Here is a 10,665-nt window from a genome sequence, read left to right as displayed (position 1 = left end):
CATTTCATCCGGGCCGTCAAGGACGATGAAATGGAGATGACCATCTCAGGCAAAGAGGGCTTGCTAGAAAAATGGGACGACGTCATGGCCGCAGTCAAGACGTACGCCCAAACTTAGCAGTCCCTCAAACCGCACACTAGCAAAATGCAGCCCCAGGTGGAAGGTCATTCCTCCCGCCAGGACACCAAGCGCAACAACAAGCGCAACCGGGACACATGGAATCGTGGCAATGATTCCAAACCTTATGTCCCGCGCAGCTATCAGCCTGACGCAAAGGCAACGATTAATGCCCAACGCGAACAACGGGCATCGAAGAAGGAACCTCGGGACCGCAATTGGATCGAGATTAACAAGTCGCCAAGAGAAGTCCTCCACACGGACGCACAATTCTTGCGACCAGCCCAACCGCTGAAGTCCAAAAAGAATCAAGATCTCACTCTCTACTATGAGTATCACAAGGACTCGGGCCACTCAACCAACAACTGCAACAGTCTCCGATTGGAGATTGAACGAGCCCTAAAAGAGGGGAAGCTGCAACATCTGTTGACAACCGCGCAGAAACAAACCAAGCGCATCACCCCCCATGACGAGGGCCCATCCACAGGCAAAAAGACCATGCATGTGGCCTCAACCCACATGATCAATCGGGGCCGTGGAAGGCCGCGCAAGGCGGCAAGAAGAGGGGATAACGACTGGAAACACGAACAGGTCGTTTTCCCCAAAGTTCGAGGCGGCCCGCGCGACAGACGCGCCGTCGTAATCAACGGCTACCTAGCTCATTACTGCACGGAGCGGTTGTTCATCGACCCGGGCAGTACTGCTGACATTATCTATGAGCACTACTTCAACCAATTCGATCAAGAAGATAAAGATCGGTTGCAGCCGGTAGACTACTCGTTGGCCGGAAACAGCCTTCCCCCTGGGCCAGATCACTTTCCCCGTGCGCCTTACCAGTGGTAAGCACATGCGGATCGAGGAGGTAAACTTCATGGTTTTACCCCACACCTCCCGATACGACGAACTTCTCGGGCGAGAATCCCGGGGCGGTTTTAACATGATTACGTTCGTCCCCCACTCTCCCATCGGTTTCCCAACCGAGACGGGGGTCGCCATAATTTATGCCTGCAGAGAAGTTATGTCTACGGACGAACTGCGTCCGACCAAGACGACATGACTAACCCCCAACACCATACAAGAGAAATGGGTACTTGACGCAAGGTACCCCAAACAGACGGTAACATTGGGTCATGCCTTGTCTAACAGCACAAGAGCGCGCCTGAAGCAACTGCTCTTCAGGAATCAAGACATCTTCGCATAGACACCTGCAGACATGACAGGGGTGCCACGCGAAGTCGCACAACATTTCTTGAATACCCTACCAGGTATCAAGCCGATGATCCAAGGTCAGCGCCATCTTGGATACGCAAAGAACGAGGCGATGAATGAGCAGGTCAAAGAACTGCTCTCCGCAGGCATCCTACGGGAAGTTAAATACCAGAGTTGGTTATCTAACCCAGTCATGGTAGAAAAAACGACTGTGGGCTGGCGCATGTGTGTCGACTACAAAGACCTCAACAAAGCATGCTCAAAAGATTGCTACGCACTTCCAGATATCGACGAAAAAGTCGATAGCCTCGCCCCATTCCGATGGAAGTGTTTTCTCGATTGTTATAAAGGCTATCACCAAGTGCAGATGGCAATCGAGGACGAAGACAAAACGGCATTCCGTACCCCTACGGGGAACTACTGTTATAATAAAATGTCGTTCGGGTTGCGCAACGCGGGCACAACCTATCAAAAATTGATGAACGACACTTTCGGCAATCAAATCAGCAAGAATGTCGAAATCTACATGGACGACTTAGTCGTTATGAGCATGGAGGAAGATACCATGCTCACAGATATCAAAAAAACATTCCAAACTCTGCGAAGCGTCAACATGAAGCTCAACCCGGGGAAATGCTCGTTTGGAATGGAAGAAGGCAAGTTCCTTGGATTCATCGTTACAAAAGATGGATTCAAGGTGAACCCAGAAAACGTTCAGGCGATCGAGCGCATGCCATCGCCTTCTACGATGAAGGAAATGCAACGACTAGCAGGCCGGCTAGCCGCGTTAAACAGATTCTTAGCTAACCACGCGGCTAAATCTTACCCCTTCATCAGTACTCTGCGGAATTGCTTAAAAAAGGAACAGTTCCAATGGACCGCAGAAGCAGAAAACTCCTTCCGAGAGATGAAAGAGTGTTTGATCCAACTCCCAACTCTCAACGCACCACACAAGAAAGAACCGCTCATCCTATACCTATCAGCCGCAGACAACGCGGTGGGTGCGGTGCTCATCGTGGAACGAGAAGGAGTTCAAACACCAATCTATTACGTCAGCAAAATGCTAAATGATCCAGAGACAAGATACTCCATCATAGAGAAGTTGGTACTCGCACTGGTACACGCATCCAGACGGCTACGCCGTTACTTTGCAAATCACGTCATTACCATGTTAAAGAACTACAAGATCGGGCAAATTCTCTCCAAGCCCGAAATCTCTAGGAGACTAGCAAAATGGGCCATTGAACTGGGCGCACACACATTCGTTTACAAACCACGCCTAGAAATCAAAGGACAGGTCTTAGCTGACTTCGCCGCGGAAGTACCGGCGAATCGTATTCAAGAATGCGAAGACGAACAAACCCCTACACCTCCACCGTCCTCATCAGACATCTGGGCACTATACACTGATGGTGCGTCCAACGTAGACGGTGCGGGTTTAGGTCTGCGACTCGTTAGCCCTGATGGTCAAGAGCTTACCTACGCAATCCGCCTCGATTTTAAGAGTACAAATAAGGAGGCAGAATATGAGGCTTTACTAGCAGGGTTGCGCTTGGCAGTCAAGCTCGGCGTCCAACACTTGGAAGCACACGTTGACTCATTATTAGTTGCAGGGTAGGTCTGCGGCGACTATCCGCGAAAGAAGATATCATGATCCTCTACCCTGAGCAAGCCATGCAACTGAAATCACGGTTCACCTCCTTCAATATTCGCCATATCAATAGGAGTGAAAACAAACCTGCGGATGCACTTTCAAAACTCGCATCCACCAGCTTCCAGCACCTGGCAAAGGAAATACGTATTGAGATCCTGCAAAACCCCTCAGTACCCCTGCGCCAAGTTAACGTCATCCAGTATGGTACAACGTCTTGGATGACGCCAATTATCACATACCTACAATCAGGTGTTACCCCCGAAAGCAAAGCAGAGGCACGCAAACTGCAATACAAGGCGTGTCACTATCAGATGGGGGACGGAATTTTATACCGCAAATCATACCTGAGACCACTCCTACGATGCGTCGACCCTGAAGATGCCATGTGTCTCATCAGGGAGATACACAACGGAATATGCGGCATACATGAAGGGTCGCGTATGGTAGTGGCCAAATGCATGAACGCCGGGTATTACTGGCCCGGCATGCACCTGGACGCGGTTAAAGTCTTGCGCAAATGTTTTAATTGTCAGCGATACCCACCAAAGACATTGCGCCCAAAAAACAACCTCGTCCCTGTCACTCCGCATGGCCTTTTCAAAAATGGGCAATCGACGTGGTGGGACCATTTCTAGACGCCAGGTGCGGTAAAATTTGTCATAATGGCTGTCGACTACTTCACCAAATGGGTAGAAGCAAAACCGCTAGCCTCTACCACCGCTATGATAACAAGAAAATTTGTCTGGGAACGCATCATCTGTCGTTTTGGTCTACCAATGTGCATCGTAACCGATAACGGCACCAACTTCGCGGCAGAAGATTTCCAAAACTGGCTAAAGGAACTAAACATTGAACACGTCTTTTCCTCAGTGGCGCATCCGCAAGGGAACGGCCAAGTTGAGAGCATCAATAAAAGTTTAGTTGAAGGCATAAAGGCACGGTTGGGAACAGCCAAACGCGGCTGGGTCGATGAACTCCCAAGTATCCTATGGGCCCATAGGACTAACCCGAAGACAAGTCACGGGGAGACACCCTTCAGCCTAGTCTATGGCTCTAAGGCGGTGATCCCCGCTGAGATAGGTCTCCCTTCACCTCGAATGCTAGCTATCAAAAAAATTGACAACAGTGACGAGCGTTGGCTTGACTTGGATCTCTTGGAAGAAAGGCATGAAAACGCAGCAACCAACGAGGCCAAGTACAAAACAAAATTGGAAAGGTACTACAACGCGCGCGTCCGCATCTGCAAATTCAACCCGGGAGACTATGTCTTTCGGGACAACGAGGCCTCTAACGCAGACCGCCCAGGGAAACTTGCCCCAAAATGGGAAGGACCCTACCTCATCCAAGAGGTCTTAGGCAAAGGCGCGTACAGGTTACTAACGTTAGATGGAGAACCCATCACAAGAACATGGAACGCACATCAACTTCGACGCTGTTACATGTAAGCTACGTTTACATTTTCCATGTAACCTACTGGCCCGTAGGCCATTTGTGAAGAAATAAATGAACAATTCAATGCAAAAATTGTTTATCTCTCTATTACAAATGCGTGTTCCACTTTGCGGTATCTAAAAAAATAGATTGGCAAAATCCTCATTCGCGATACCCACACAAAGTGATGACCACACACAAATATTGTAATAGGTCAGCAAAGGCAAAACATCAATGTCTATCCGGCTGGATACGCACATACAGTTTTTAACAAAACTTAAAACAATTCCTAAACTCTAACCGGATAAAAAATGGGAATTAACTAATACTCACACGACAACGGTGTAGAGTATACTCAACCGCGCTCTATAGCCAACAGAGTTATTCATATACTTGCACGCCACCTAGACATGCAAATGGCAAATGATGACTTAGTATTATTTACATGCGCCTGAAACATTGGCCTTAAATAAACACTACTCCACCCGCGCTCACACAAAGATAAAGTAAATATTCTTTACTTACACACTTTGAGCCGTACATACTTGCATATCACCTAGATATGAAAATGGCAAATCCAGACTTAATGTTATTTCCAAAGGCCTTAAGCTTTAGCCTTACAAAAACATTAACTCACATGTTCAAAAACGCATGTAGTAAAAACACTTGTACAAGTTGAACAAAGGGATAAACTTTATATATTCCAAAAAGAGTTCTATACCGTTGCGGTGCATAATAAGTTTTGCATAAGTTTTTCCTCTAAACATTTACACCAAAAGAGAAAAACCAAAAAAAGGCACGCAGACCAACCTAGTTTTCTTTTGTGCCACTAGTGCCCGCATCACCACCAGTGTTTTTCTCCTCAGGAGGTTCATACAACAACCGCAAACGGTCCACGTAATCTTCCGCCTCTAAGCATTGTTCAATGTCTCCAATAGCGGAAAGGGACAAGTTGTTGTATGCGTTATCGGTTGCGACATACCGGGCTTCAGTATCAACACCATGGAACCCAGACCTTTCATCAGTAAATCTACTCTGGAAAAAGGGGTTCACATGGGTGATGCATTGATTATAGCCAGCCTTGAACCCTGCCTCCCGCGCATGCTCCTTAAGCTCATTTACTGCAGCTGCGTTCTCAGGCGCGTCAAGAATGGTCCCAATGATCTGCAAAAATCCAAGTAACAAGGTTAACAAAAGCAAACCTAAGGACAAGAAAGACACCGGATACTTACATGCCCAATACCGTGATCGCGCATCCAATCACGATCTGCCTTTAGCTGATCCAGAGAAGTAGTCAAACTATCTCTAGCCTCAGCAACTTCCCTTGCTCGCGCTTCAGCTTCAGTCGCGCGGGCAGTGACCTCCTCAAGAATGGTCACCCGGTTCTGCACTTCAACCTTTCAACAACAAAGCATACACAAGTATAGAAAAACAATCAATTACACTTGTGAAAAAAAGAAACAAACTCAAGTATAACCGCAGTTCATACCTTGAGGTCCTCAACAACTTTGTTCAAATTATTGCGGTCGGCATCCGCCTCTTCAAGCACCTTGGCACGGCGTGCCTCCGCCTCCCTTGCCTCTTGGGCAGCCGTTTCTGCTGCGGCCTTTTCCTTTATCAAAGCAGCATTCGCCGCCTTGAGATTAGTCAGCTCCTGACGAACACGGAAAAGTTTTTCATTTTCTTGAGCGCAAGCTTCCCTCCAACCCTTGCGCTCATCAGAAAGCAATTTGGCAAGAGTACAAACCTGTTTAAGGCCAGCAGTTGCAGCCCAAGTTTCAATCTGCTTTAGCTTCTCAAAAATAGCCTTCTCTCTTTCAAGCTGCTCTGCACCCTCCTGAGCAGCCTTCGCTGTTGCCTCAGCCTCAGCCCGCAGGCGAATGATTTCCTCCTCCTTGCGGCCCAGAACCTTGTAGTCTTCCATAATCGCATTTGCCATTATAGAACTCCCAACAAGCATGGAGGAGAGTTGATTTATCCGGTTCTCACGGGGTAAACCACGGGCCCGAAGAACCTCAAAAGGAGTGCCCAAACCGCTCAAGCTCTCCCGGCAAGCGGAGGGATCATTGGAAATATCATCCCCTTGCATAACAGTCCAAGGGGGACGATGATAGTTCGCACTCTGGTTTGCCGCGTATGAATGATAGTAAAACTCCAATTCAGTCTCACCAGGCTGAATGGACGGTTGATCTTCAAACCCCGTGCCCGCGACAGTTGAACCAGATATTTTTTCAGCAACGGGGGACTTGGCTTTTCAGCATCAGAGGACTTCAGGTTTTCACCCCCCTGAACTTCACTGTCCTGCGGGTCAATTAGGTTGTTAGACGAATCCAACGTATCAGCAATGGTTTGACCCGCAGCCTTCTTCCCAGTATCCTCCGCATACACAGACGGCGGAGTAACCATTTCTATAAAAGGGCTTCTTTTACCCTCCTTGTGGACTCCCGCGTCAATAGTCGCGTCTCGCGGGGGAGAAGAAGGAACGTCGAAAAAGGAAAAAAGTTTCCTCATGCGATTCTACAACAAAGAAAAGAACATCTCTAAGTTATAAGCTAAAATGGCAAGCACCTGTAAACACATTTTCAACCTACCAGTTGTAACCGCAGGTGTTGGCTCAGGGATCGCAACCCCCCGGGTTCTTCTCCGCTTATGGCCTTTTGGCCCACCAGCAGCAGAGGAATCTCCTTTCCTTTTCTTATCATCAGCAGGTTCAGAATCCGCAGATGATCCAACCGCAGCTGCACCACCACCTAGAACACCCAAACCCTCAAGGGTGTCAGACACTACCACGTAATCGTTGTAGCTGCGTAAACAACTACGAGAGATACCTGCCGCTTGCGACACCAGAGGAGGAAGAATAACCGGCTCATGTGGTTTCTTCGGTTTGCAAAACTTTTTGTCGCCATGTTTCTCCACGTGCTTTTTGGGAAAACCTTTCGCATCAGGGTCTCCCAAGGCCCCAAGATCACCTGCGTTCCATTCATCAACAAGCAATCGGCAAAACCAACTTATTTACAAACCAAATAAGGAAAGTATAACAATTATACCTTTGCCTTGCGGCAACGTCACCTCCAGTGCGGCCTGCTCAGGCACCCGGAAATTGCCACGAATGGTGACATTGAACCCCTCCTCACCATCTTCACACGCAACCACAGCAACCTTACCCTTGAAATCTGGGAGGAATATCCTCCAAAGGGGTGCTTCCTCTGAAAACACATGTATACAAATTCAGTGACAACAATGAGGAAGCAAAAAACCGCATAGGGAATAAAGACACTTACCACCACTTTTCTCCTGCAACACGGGCCGCGCCTTCCTGCTCATCCTCCCTAACATCATCCGCAGCACCCACAGCTGCGTATTATCCAGTTTCTTCCAACCAACGGTCCGCAAGTTCGGGAACCAGTCCACTGTATCGCTCTGAGAAGACTGATGTTCTCCATTATGATCGTGTCCGTCACATTTCTAAACTGCAACCCTGCAGTAATGGCAGCATCTTTAACATAGAAGAACTTCGTCTTCCACTTGGTTAGACCCTTCGGAGGGACCATCAATTTAGGGCTGCCGTCCTGTTGACGGAAAGAGAAGAAACCCATCGACACAGTCATCTGGTAAAATCGCCGGAAATCTTCGACGGTGGGTTCTATAACAAAGGCACGAAACGTGTACTCAAAGTTTCGAACCCGAATCATCCCAAAGGGACTCAGTTGGGAGACGTGGAGTTTTTACCACTCCAAAACTTCAGCAACAAACTCCATCAATGACAAGCGAAGGTTGCAAACACCGGAAAAATCAGACCACAGGGTGACATACCCCGCTGGAGCATCGACAGCGGTGTCACCCTCTTGTGGGTAGATAGCCCCATACTTTGGTGGCATCTGAATATCAGTCAAAAGGTTATCAAACAAAGTTTTCGACCACTTTAACACCGGCAATTTCTCCCCAGGAGCTTCACCTTCAACCTCCTCCTCCACCGCCACCGGTGACGACGGTTCAGGGTTTTCACCCGGAGTAGAATGTGGGTTGGATGGTTCAGCCATCATAAAGAAAAAGAAAGAAAATGTAGGATAAGTTCAGGAACTTCAAAAAAAAACCTCACCGGAAAAACAAAGGGTTGGTCGGAGAAGACGAAGGTTTTTCACTTTCTCTCGCCGGGAATTTTTTGAATTTTCGAAGAAGTGAGGGAAACCCCAAACGGTTTCCCCTTTTATACTCATCGCTATTAATGCTGACCAGTTACCATGCGCGCGTGGCCACCCACGCGCCTGACATTACTAGACTTTTAACCTTTTGCTACAGTGCAGTGATTGCCTTGGGCAGTGCAAACATCCTTTCGTTTCAGCACATGCCAGGCAAATCCCGCCAACTTTCACCAACCCGCACGTGCGGTCTACCACATTTACAAAAGCTACAAATGAAGACAACTCTCATGTACGCGACATGCAGTTTTTTATGGTTTCTCAAACCATAACCTAGACCGCATGTCGTTTTTTACATCCCCTCAAAAAATAAAAAATATATATTTACACTATGTAAAGGGGAATAACCAATATCCTCATATACCCACGAGCACACGTGGAATATCCAGGAAAACTGCTTTCCAACTAAGCGTGAAGGAAAGTGGCTACAGAACGAATGCGGACGAGTTTCACCCAGATTCCTAACTATCTAGGGTAATCTCCTTGAGCAACAAGCCAAGCAACAGTTGTAACAAGTCTGCTTATGACTTTGTTTGCCCACCTATGGAACACATAGAATAAATAATGGTGGGCACTACCATGCCTATGACCATGTTTATTTGCCCATGGTTCAAGCGAACGATTCACATTGTTCGACCAAACACAGCCAACAATGACGCAAGTTCCCCACATTCTTCGACCAAACATGGCCAACAATGTAATGAAACGAGGTAACCGCAAAGGACGTGCGGTTACTTGAGAGCTAAACTGGAAGATCACAAACACCCCACAAGATAGGGATCACCGTTCCATGTCCAGTTGATAAACATAAATCGAGAGCAAGGCACTTACAACATTGCATCCACTGCTGAAGAGGTTACAACTAGAGTTGCAGCCACTGACATCTTCAGTCACGGTCTCAAAGGTTGGTTCGACACACAACAGGTGGCAACCAACCCTGATGACATCAGGAAAAGGTAGACCATACTACCGGACCAAAATCCTCTGCTGAGAATTCCGCATCAGACCGAACTTGCTCACCGGTACAGAAGAGACGTCACACGACTCTACCAGATCCCCAGCTTGATTTACTAGAAGCAGGAGCCACCAGTCTAGCCTAGAATCTTCTCCAACTTCCAAAGTACCTACTTGACCTCATAGTCCAGTATTCCTCCCACATGCAACTTGCATGAGTAAACAACACTAGACTGGGGGACTTGAAGGGGTATGGTCCCAGATCTCGCGCCAGCATGGCCGCAAGTGACCATTACCCTTATCAAAAACCCCCACCAGCAAGAACTTATATGTGTCCATGCGGGCACACGCGAACACAGCGGTCGAATCTAATTTGTCAAGTGATAAGAAGACTTACCTTGTGTATGAAAATGGGTGTACACATAGCGATGCGGCCTGGCACTGAATCCTATGAACATTTTCGTCAGGACAAGGGATCTGGACAACAGCAACAGTCACCACTAGTGGCGATGCGGCCTGGCACCGCATCCCGCAGTCTTGGCCAAAGTGAGAATGCGGAAACAACAGCAGTTACCGCAAGCAGCGATGCGACGCGGCACCGCATCCTGCCCACGAGGCAAATGGGACTGACACCACAGAGCAAGTGGCACCAATGACAGTCGCCTGTCAGCCCTTACGTAAGCAACAGACTGACACTGTAGTAGGACGTGGCTACACCTCCGCGATTGACAAGCCTAACACACCTGCAAAGGGGCGGTGCATTGTCAGTCTAGCCACTCAATTACCCTCATTCACTCCTCAGCTATAAATACCCATCCCGGACCAGGTTTGATGTATCTCTTCTCAACTCTCTCACTACTACTACTATCACACACTTTGCATCACAAGCAAACTACTGATTCTCACGCCGGAGAGTGGTAACAAGGAGCACCCCCCACCCTTTTTCTCCTTGCTACGAGTCACGATGTCTTTTCCTTGTGAAGGAGACAGATCAGCGGACGATCCAGCCACCGATCCTCGGAAAGAAGGGATTAACCCTACTTGACGAGACCAGTGAATTAACCTCTCTTGGTTAACCACTGTTTCATCATCGGGGGAGTT

Source organism: Helianthus annuus, chromosome 15, assembly GCF_002127325.2.
Source record: "Helianthus annuus cultivar XRQ/B chromosome 15, HanXRQr2.0-SUNRISE, whole genome shotgun sequence".
Classification (NCBI taxonomy): domain Eukaryota; kingdom Viridiplantae; phylum Streptophyta; class Magnoliopsida; order Asterales; family Asteraceae; genus Helianthus; species Helianthus annuus.
The sequence above is the reverse complement of the archived record's forward strand: the minus strand, read 5'-3'. Positions refer to the sequence as shown.